Raw genomic sequence first — 7,954 nt, 5'->3', positions numbered from 1 at the left:
CTCGGAAGGAGCCCAAAAAATTTTCGACGGGGGCTTGGCCGGCCCCGAAAAAATTAAGACGCCAGCTTGGCTGGCGCCGAAAAAAAATTTCAACGGTGGCTCGTCCGGCACCGAAAATATTTTCGACAGTGTCTTGGCCGGCCCTGAAAATATTTTTGACAGGGGCTATGCCGGGCCCTCAAAAAATTTTCGACGGGGGCTCGGATGGCTCCAAAAAAAATTTTGAGGTGGGTCGGCCAGCCCCAAAAAAATTTTCAACGGCATCTTGGACAGCCCCGAAAACATTTTCAAAGGGGGCTTGGCCGGCCCTGAAAATACTTTCGACGGGAGCTCGGCCGGCCCCGAAAATATTTTTGATGGGGCTCGGCCGGTGCCGTAAAAATTTCCGACGGGGGCTCGGCCGGCACCGAAAATATTTCCGATGGGGGCTCGGCCGGTGCCGAAAAAATTTTCGACGGGCGCTCGGCCAGAGCCCAAAAAATTTTCGACGGGTGCTCAGCTGGCACCGAAATTATTTTTGATGGGGTCTTGGCTGGCAATGAAAAAATATTCGACGGGTGGTCGGCCTGGCCCGAAAAAACATTTGAAAGGGGCTCGGCTGGCCCAGAAAACATTTGCAAAGGTGGCTTGGCCGACGCCGAAAATATTTTTGAAGGGGGCTTGGCCTGCCCCGAAAAATTTTCAGACGGGGGCTCGGCTGGCACCTAAAATATATTCGAAGGGGGCTCGGCCGGCGCCTAAAATATATTCAAAGGGGGCTCGGCCGGCACCAAAAATATTTTCGATGGGGCTACGGCCGTCCCCAAAAAATATGCGACGGGCACTCGTCCTGCCCCGAAAAAACAATTGACAGGGGCTTTGCTGGCACCGAAAATGTTTTCAACGGGGGCTCGGCCAGCCCCGAAAAAATTTTCGATGGGGACTCCGCTGGCCCCAAAAAAGTTTTCGACGGGGGCTCGACTGTCACCAAAAATATTTTCAATGGAGGCTCGGCCGGCGTTGAAAATATTTTCGAAGGGGTCTTGGCCGGCACCAAAAAAATTTTTGACTGGGGCTCGGCCGGCCCTCAAAAAATTTTCGACGGTTCCTCGGCTGGCCGTCAAAAAATTTTCAATGGGGGCTCGGCTTACACCAAAAATATTTTTGACGGCGGCTCGGCCGGTCCCGAAAAAATTTTCGACAGGGACTCGGCCTGCCCCGAAAATTTTCAGAGGGGAGCTCGGCCAGCCCCGAAAAAATATTCGACGGGGTCTCCACCGGCCCTCAAAAAATTTTCAATGGGGGCTCAGACAGTGCTGAAAAAATTTTCGACAGGGCCTCGGCCGGCCACAAAAAAATTTTTGATGGGAGCTTGGCCGGTGCCAAAATATTTTCGATGGGGGCTCGGTCGACTTCGAAAAAATTTCCTATCGGGGGCTCGGCTGGTCCCGAAAAATTTTTCGACGGGGGCTCAGCCGGCCCCGAAAAAATTTTCGACGGCATCTCGGCCGGCTCCGAAAAAAATATTGAGGTGGGTCGGCCAGCCCCGAAAAAATTTCCTACCGGGGACTCGTCTGGCCCCGAAAATGTTTTTGAAGGGGGCTCGGCCGGCCCTGAAAATATTTTCAACGGGAGCTCGGCCGGCAACGAAAATATTTTAGACAGGGGCTCAGCCGGCCCTCAAAAAATTTTAGACGGGGGTTAGGCTGGCCCCGAAAATATTTTCGATGAGGGCTCAGCCGGCGGCGAAAAAATTATCAATGGGGTTTTGGCCGGCCCCGAAAAAATTTTTGACACGGCTTGGCCGGTGCCGAAAATGTTTTTGACGGGGGCTCAGCTGGCGCCGAAAAAATTTTCGATAGGGGCTCGGCTGGCCCCAAAAAAATATTTAACGGAGACTCGGCTGGCCCAGAAAAAATTTTCAACGGGGGGCCGGCCGACCCCGAAATAATTTTCAACAGGGGCTCGGCCGATACGGAAAATATTTTCAAAGGGGCTCGGCCGGCACCGAAAAAATTTTCGATAGTGGCTCGTCCGGCACTGAAATTATTTTCGATGGGGGCTTGGACGTCAACGAAAAAATATTCGACAGGCGCTCGTCCTTCCCTGAAGAAACAATTGACAGGTGATCGACCGGCCCCGAAAAAATTTTCGAAGGGGGCTCGGCCGGCCCTCAAAAAATTTTCTATGCTTTCTTGGCCAGCCCCAAAATTATTTGCGATGAGGGCTCGGCCGGCCCCGAAAAAATTTTTCAACGGGGCTCGGCTGACACCAAAAATATTTTCGAAGGGGGCTCGACCGGCCCCGAAAAATGTTTGACAGGGGCTAGGCCGGCTCCAAAAACATTTTTGAATGGGACTCGGCCGGCCCCGAAAAAATTTTTGACGGGGGCTCGGCCGGTATCAAAAAAATTTCTGACGGGGGATCGGCCGGCCCCGAAAAAACTTTTGATGCGTGCTCGGCTGTCGTGGTTTAACCCCAGCCAGAAACTAAGCACCACGCAGCCGCTCACTCACTTTCCCCCCCATCCAGCGGGATGGGGGAGACAATCGGGAAAAAGGAAGTAAAACTCGTCTGTTGAGATAAGCACGGTTTAATAGAACAGAAAAGAAGAAACTAATAATGATAATGATAACACTAATAAAATGACAACAGTAGTAATAAAAGGATTGGAATGTACAAATGATGCACAGGGCAATCGCTCACCACCCGCCAACCGACACCCAGCTAGTCCCCGAGCGGCGATTCCCCGCCCCCTCTTGCCAGTTCCTAAACTAGATGGGACGTCCCATGGTATCGAATACACCGTTGGCCAGTTTGGGTCAGGTGCCCTGGCTGTGTCCTGTGCCAACTTCTTGTGCCCCTCCAGCTTTCTCGCTGGCTGGGCATGAGAAGCTGAAAAATCCTTGACTATAGTCTAAATACTACTGAGCAACAACTGAAAACATCAGTATTATCAACACTCTTCTCATACTGAACTCAAAACATAGCACTGTACCAGCTACTGGGAAGACAGTTAACTCTATTCCAGCTGAAACCAGGACACAGAAAATATTTTTGACTGGCGCTTGGCTGGCACCAGAATAATTTTCTACGGTGGCTCAGCCGGCACTGAAAATATTTTTGAAGGGGGTTGGACGACACTGAAAAAATTTTTGACGGCGGCTCTGTCGGACCCGAAAAAATTTTCGACACGGCTCGGCCGGCCCCAAAAAAATTTTTGTCGGGGGCTCAGCCGGCACCGAAAAAGTTTTCGACGGGGGCTCGACCGGTACCAAAATTATTTTCGTAGGGGTCTCAGCTGGCGCCGAAAAAATTTTTGACGGGGGCTCGGCCAGCACCGAAAAAATTTTTGATGCTTTCTTGGCCAGCCCCGAAATTATTTGCGATGAGGGCTCGGCCGGCGCTGAAAAACTTTTTCAACGGGGCTCGGCTGGCTCCGTAAATATTTCCGATGGGGGCTCGGCCGGCCCTGAAAAAATTTTTGACGGGGACTCGGTTGGCGCCGAAAAAATTTTCATTGGGGGCTCGGCCAGTACCGAAAATATTTTCAACAGGGGCTCGGTCAGCACCGAAAAAGTTCTCGATGGGGGCTTGGCTGTCGCCGAAAAAATTTTTGACAGCAGATCGGCCGGCACCGCAAAAATTCTCGACAGGGGCTCTGCTGGCCCTGAAAAAATTTTGACGCAGGCTCGGACGGCGTTGAAAATATTTTCCACAGGGGCTCAGCCGGCCCCAAAAATATTTTCGACAGGGGCTCGGCTGGCACCAAAAAAATTTCTGAACGGGGGCTCAGCCGGCCCTGTAAAAACTTTTGACCCGTCCTCGGCCGACACAGAACATATTTTCGATGGGTGCTCGGCTGGCACCGAAAAAAATTTCGATGGAGGCTTGGTTGGCACTGAAAATATTTTCGATGAGGGCTCGTACAGCTCCGAAAAAATATTCGACGGGCGCTCGGCCGGAGCCCAAATAATTTTCGAAGGGTGCTCAGCTGGCGCCGAAAATATTGTCGATAGGGGCTCGGTCGTTGCCGAAAAAAATTTTGACGGGGGCTTGGGCGGCCCCGAAAAAATTTCCGATGAGGGCTCAGCCGTCGCCAACAATATTTTCGAAGGGGGCTAGGCCGGCTCCGAAAAAATTTTCGACTGGCGCTGGGCCGGAGCCCAAAAAATTTTCGAAGGGTGCTCGGCTGGCGCCGAAAATATTTTCAACGGGGCCTCGGTGGCCCCGAACAAATTTTCGAAGGGGGCTCGGGTGGCACCAAAAATATTTTCGACGGAGGCTCGGCCGGCAATGAAAAAATTTTCGATGGGGTCTTGCCAGCCCCGAAATAATTTTCGACAGCTGCTTGGCTGGTGCCGAAAATATTTTCGAAGGGGGCTCGGACGGCACTGAAAATATTGTCGATGGGTGCTCGGCCGGCAACAAAAACATTTTCGATGGGGGCTTGGACGGCCCCGAAAATGTTTTCGAATGGGGCTCGGATGGCACTGTAAAAATTTTCGATGGGGGCTCAGCTGGACCGAGAAAACTTTTTGACGGGGGCTCGGCCAGCACCGAAAAAGTTTTCGACGGGGGCTCGGCTGGCACTGAAAAATTTTTCGACGGAGACTCGTCGGGCCCCGAAAAAATTTTCGACGGGGGCTCAGACGGCACGGAAAAATATTCAACGGGCGCTCGACCGTCCCCGAAAATATTTTAGATGGGAGCTCGGCCGGCCCCGAAAAAATTTTCGACAGGGGCTCGGCTGGCCCTGAAAATACTTTTGATGCGGGCTCGGCCGGCGCCAAAAAAATTTATGAATGGGGCTCAGCCGGCCCAGAAAATATTTTCGATGGGGGATCGACTTACACCAAAGATATTTTTGAAGGGGGCTCGGCTGGTCCCGAAAAAACTTTTGACGGGGGCTCAGCCGGCCCCGAAAATATTTTCAATGAGGGCTCGGCCGGCACCGAAAAAATTTTTGACGAGGGCTCGGCTTGCGCCAAAAAAAAATTTCGACAGGGGCTCGGCCAGCCCCGAAAATTTTTCAACGGGGGCTCGGCCAGCCCTGAAAAACATTTGACAAGGGCTCGGCCGCGTCCGAAAAATTATTCGACGGGGAGTCAGTCGGCTCCGAAAAAATTTTCACTGGAGGCTTGGCCGGCCGCGAAAACATTTTCGATGAGGGCTCGGCTGGCACCGAAAAAATTTTCGAAGTGGGCTCAGCCGGAACAAAAAAAATTTTCGACAGGGGCTAGGACGGCCCAGAAACAATTTTCGATGGTGGCTTGGCCGTCCCCGAAAATATTTTTGATGGGGGTTTGGACGGCCCAGAAAATATTTTCCACAGGGATTTGGCCGGCCCTGAAAAAGTTTTCGACAGTAGATCGGCCGGCCCCAAAAAAATTCTCGACGGGAGCTCGTCCTGCGCCGAAAATATTTTCGATGGGGGCTCAGTCGGTGCCGAAAAAATTTCCGACCGGGGGCTTGGCTGGCCCCGAAAAAATTTTCGACGGGGGCTCGGCCGGACCCAAAATTATTTTCGATGGGAGTTCGGCCAGCCCTGAAAATATTTTTGACGGGGGTTGTCTGGCTCTGAAAAACTTTTGACGGGGGCTCGGCCAGCCTCGAAAATATTTTAGACGGGGGCTCGGCCAGCCCCAAAAAAATATTAGATGGGGAATAGGCCGGCCCCGTAAATATTTTCGATGGGGGATCGGCTGACCCCAAAAAAATTTTCGACGGCGGCTCGGCCGGCCCTGAAAATATTTTCAGCGGGGTTCGATCAGCCCTCAAAAAATTTTCAATTGGGGCTCGGCTGGCACCGAAAAATTTTTAACAGGGGCTCGGCCGGCGCCGAAAAAGTTTTCGAATGGGGCTCGGCCAGCTTCGAAAAATATTTTGAGGTGGGTCGGCCAGCCCCAAAAAATGTTCAACGGGGGCTCGGCCGGTACTGAAAATATTTGCGAAGGGGGCACGGCCGGCCCCGAAAAACTTTTGACAGTGCTCGGCCGACACAGAACATATTTCCGACGGGGGCTCAGCCGGCCCCCAAAAAAATTTTGACGGGGGCTCTGCTGGTCCTGAAAATATTTTCGACGTGGGCTCACTGGCCCCGAAAAAATTTTCGACAGGGCCTCGACTGGTGCCGAAAATATTTTCGACAGTGGCTCAGCCGGCCCCGAAAAAGTTTCAGACCAGGGCTCGTCCGACTCCAAAAAAAATTTTGAGGTGGGTCGACCGGCGCTGAAAATATTTTCTACGGGGAATCGGCCTGCCCCTAAAATATTTTGAACCGGGCTCGGTCGGCACAGTAAAAATTTCTGATGGGGACTCAGCCGGCCCCAAAAAAACTTTTGATTGGGGCTCAGCCGGCCCCGAAAATATTTTCGACGGGGGCTCGGTCGGCACCGAAAAAGTTTTCAACGGGGCCTTGGCTGTCGCCAAAAAAATTTTCGACGGGGGCTCGGCCGGCCCCGAAAAAATTTTCGACGGTGGCTCGTCCGGCCCTGAAAATATTTTCGATTGGGGCTCGGCTGGCGCCAAAAATATTTTCAACGGGGGTTCTGCCGGCCTTGAAAAATTTTCTACCGGAGCTCAGCTGGCGCCGAAAAAATTTTCGACAGGGGCTCTGAAATGCAGAAAACAGACTCCACAATCAGTGAGATTGTAAAGTAGGTATGTTCATTCAGCGCTGGGCAGCATGGGGGGTAGTCCCACCAAAGTCGTGCGCGCCCGACTTGGCAGTTCGCCTCAAGTTTATACAGTCAGGTATTACATATTCACAATACGCCTATACATAGGCATGACCTATCCCCGCTTCATATTAAAATTACCTCTGATAGGTCATTTCCATAGTCCCCTCCCACCTGCGCCTGCGCAGGGCCTCTTTATGGTGGTCGTCCGGTGGTCGCAGAGATGAAGATAGATGACTCCTCTTCGTCACCGCTAGTAACCTCTTTCCTTGCGCAGGCTCAGTGATTTCCTGGTATTCACCCAAGCCGCAAGACCAGTCTCAGCTGGCTCTTGGGGCCTGCTCCTGCTTCTTATCAAGGACTGTCTTTACCTCATTGGCTGGTTCTTGGGACCAGCTCTTCTTAGCAAGGACTGTCTCTACCTCAGCTAATTTCAACAATGTAAGCACTAAACATCATCTTTCACCCCCCTTTATTATGTCTACTGAGATTCTTTTGACTCCCCTTGTCTCAGCTCGCCCGGCCCCGAACAAATTTTCGATGGGGGCTCGGCCGGCCCCGAACAAATTTTCAATGGGGGCTCGTCCGGTGCCGACAGGGGCTCGGCTGGCAACAAAAAACTTTTCGATGGGGTCTCGCCGGCCCCGAAATAATTTTCGACAGGTGCTCGACTGGGGCTGAAAATAATTTCAAAGGGGGCTCGGACGGCAATGAAAATATTTTCGAAGGGGGCTCGGCCGGCACCGAAAATATTTTCTACGGGGGCTCCGCCTGGCCAGAAAATATTTTCGAAGGGGGCTTGGCCGGTGCCGAAAATATTTTCGAAGGGGGCTCGGCCGGCAACGAAAAAATTTTCGACGGGGACTCGGCCTGCCCGAAAAAGTTTCGACGGGGGCTTGACTGGCGCTGAAAAAATTTTTGACGGGAACTCTGCCGGCACCATAAAAATTTTCGACGGGGGCTTGGCCTGTCCCGAAAATAATTTCGATGGGCTCCTGGCCGGCACTGAAAATATTTTCGACGGGAGCTCGGCCGGAGCCAAAAAGATTTTCAATGGGGACTCGGCCTGCCCCAAAAAAAGTTTCGACGGGGGCTTGGCCGGCCCCGAAATTATTTTCAACTGCTACTCGTCCGGCGCCGAAAAAGTTTCTGACGGGGGCTCGGCAGGCGTCGAAAAAATTTTCGAAGGGGCTCGACCGGCCCCAAAAAAGCATTTGACGGGGGCTCTGCTGGTGCTGAAAAGTTTTTTGCCGGCGACTTGGCCGGCCCCGAAAAAATATTCCACGGGGGCTCGG

Source organism: Haliaeetus albicilla, chromosome W (assembly GCF_947461875.1).
Source record: "Haliaeetus albicilla chromosome W, bHalAlb1.1, whole genome shotgun sequence".
Taxonomy (NCBI): Eukaryota; Metazoa; Chordata; class Aves; order Accipitriformes; family Accipitridae; genus Haliaeetus; species Haliaeetus albicilla.
Note: the sequence above shows the minus strand (reverse complement) of the source record.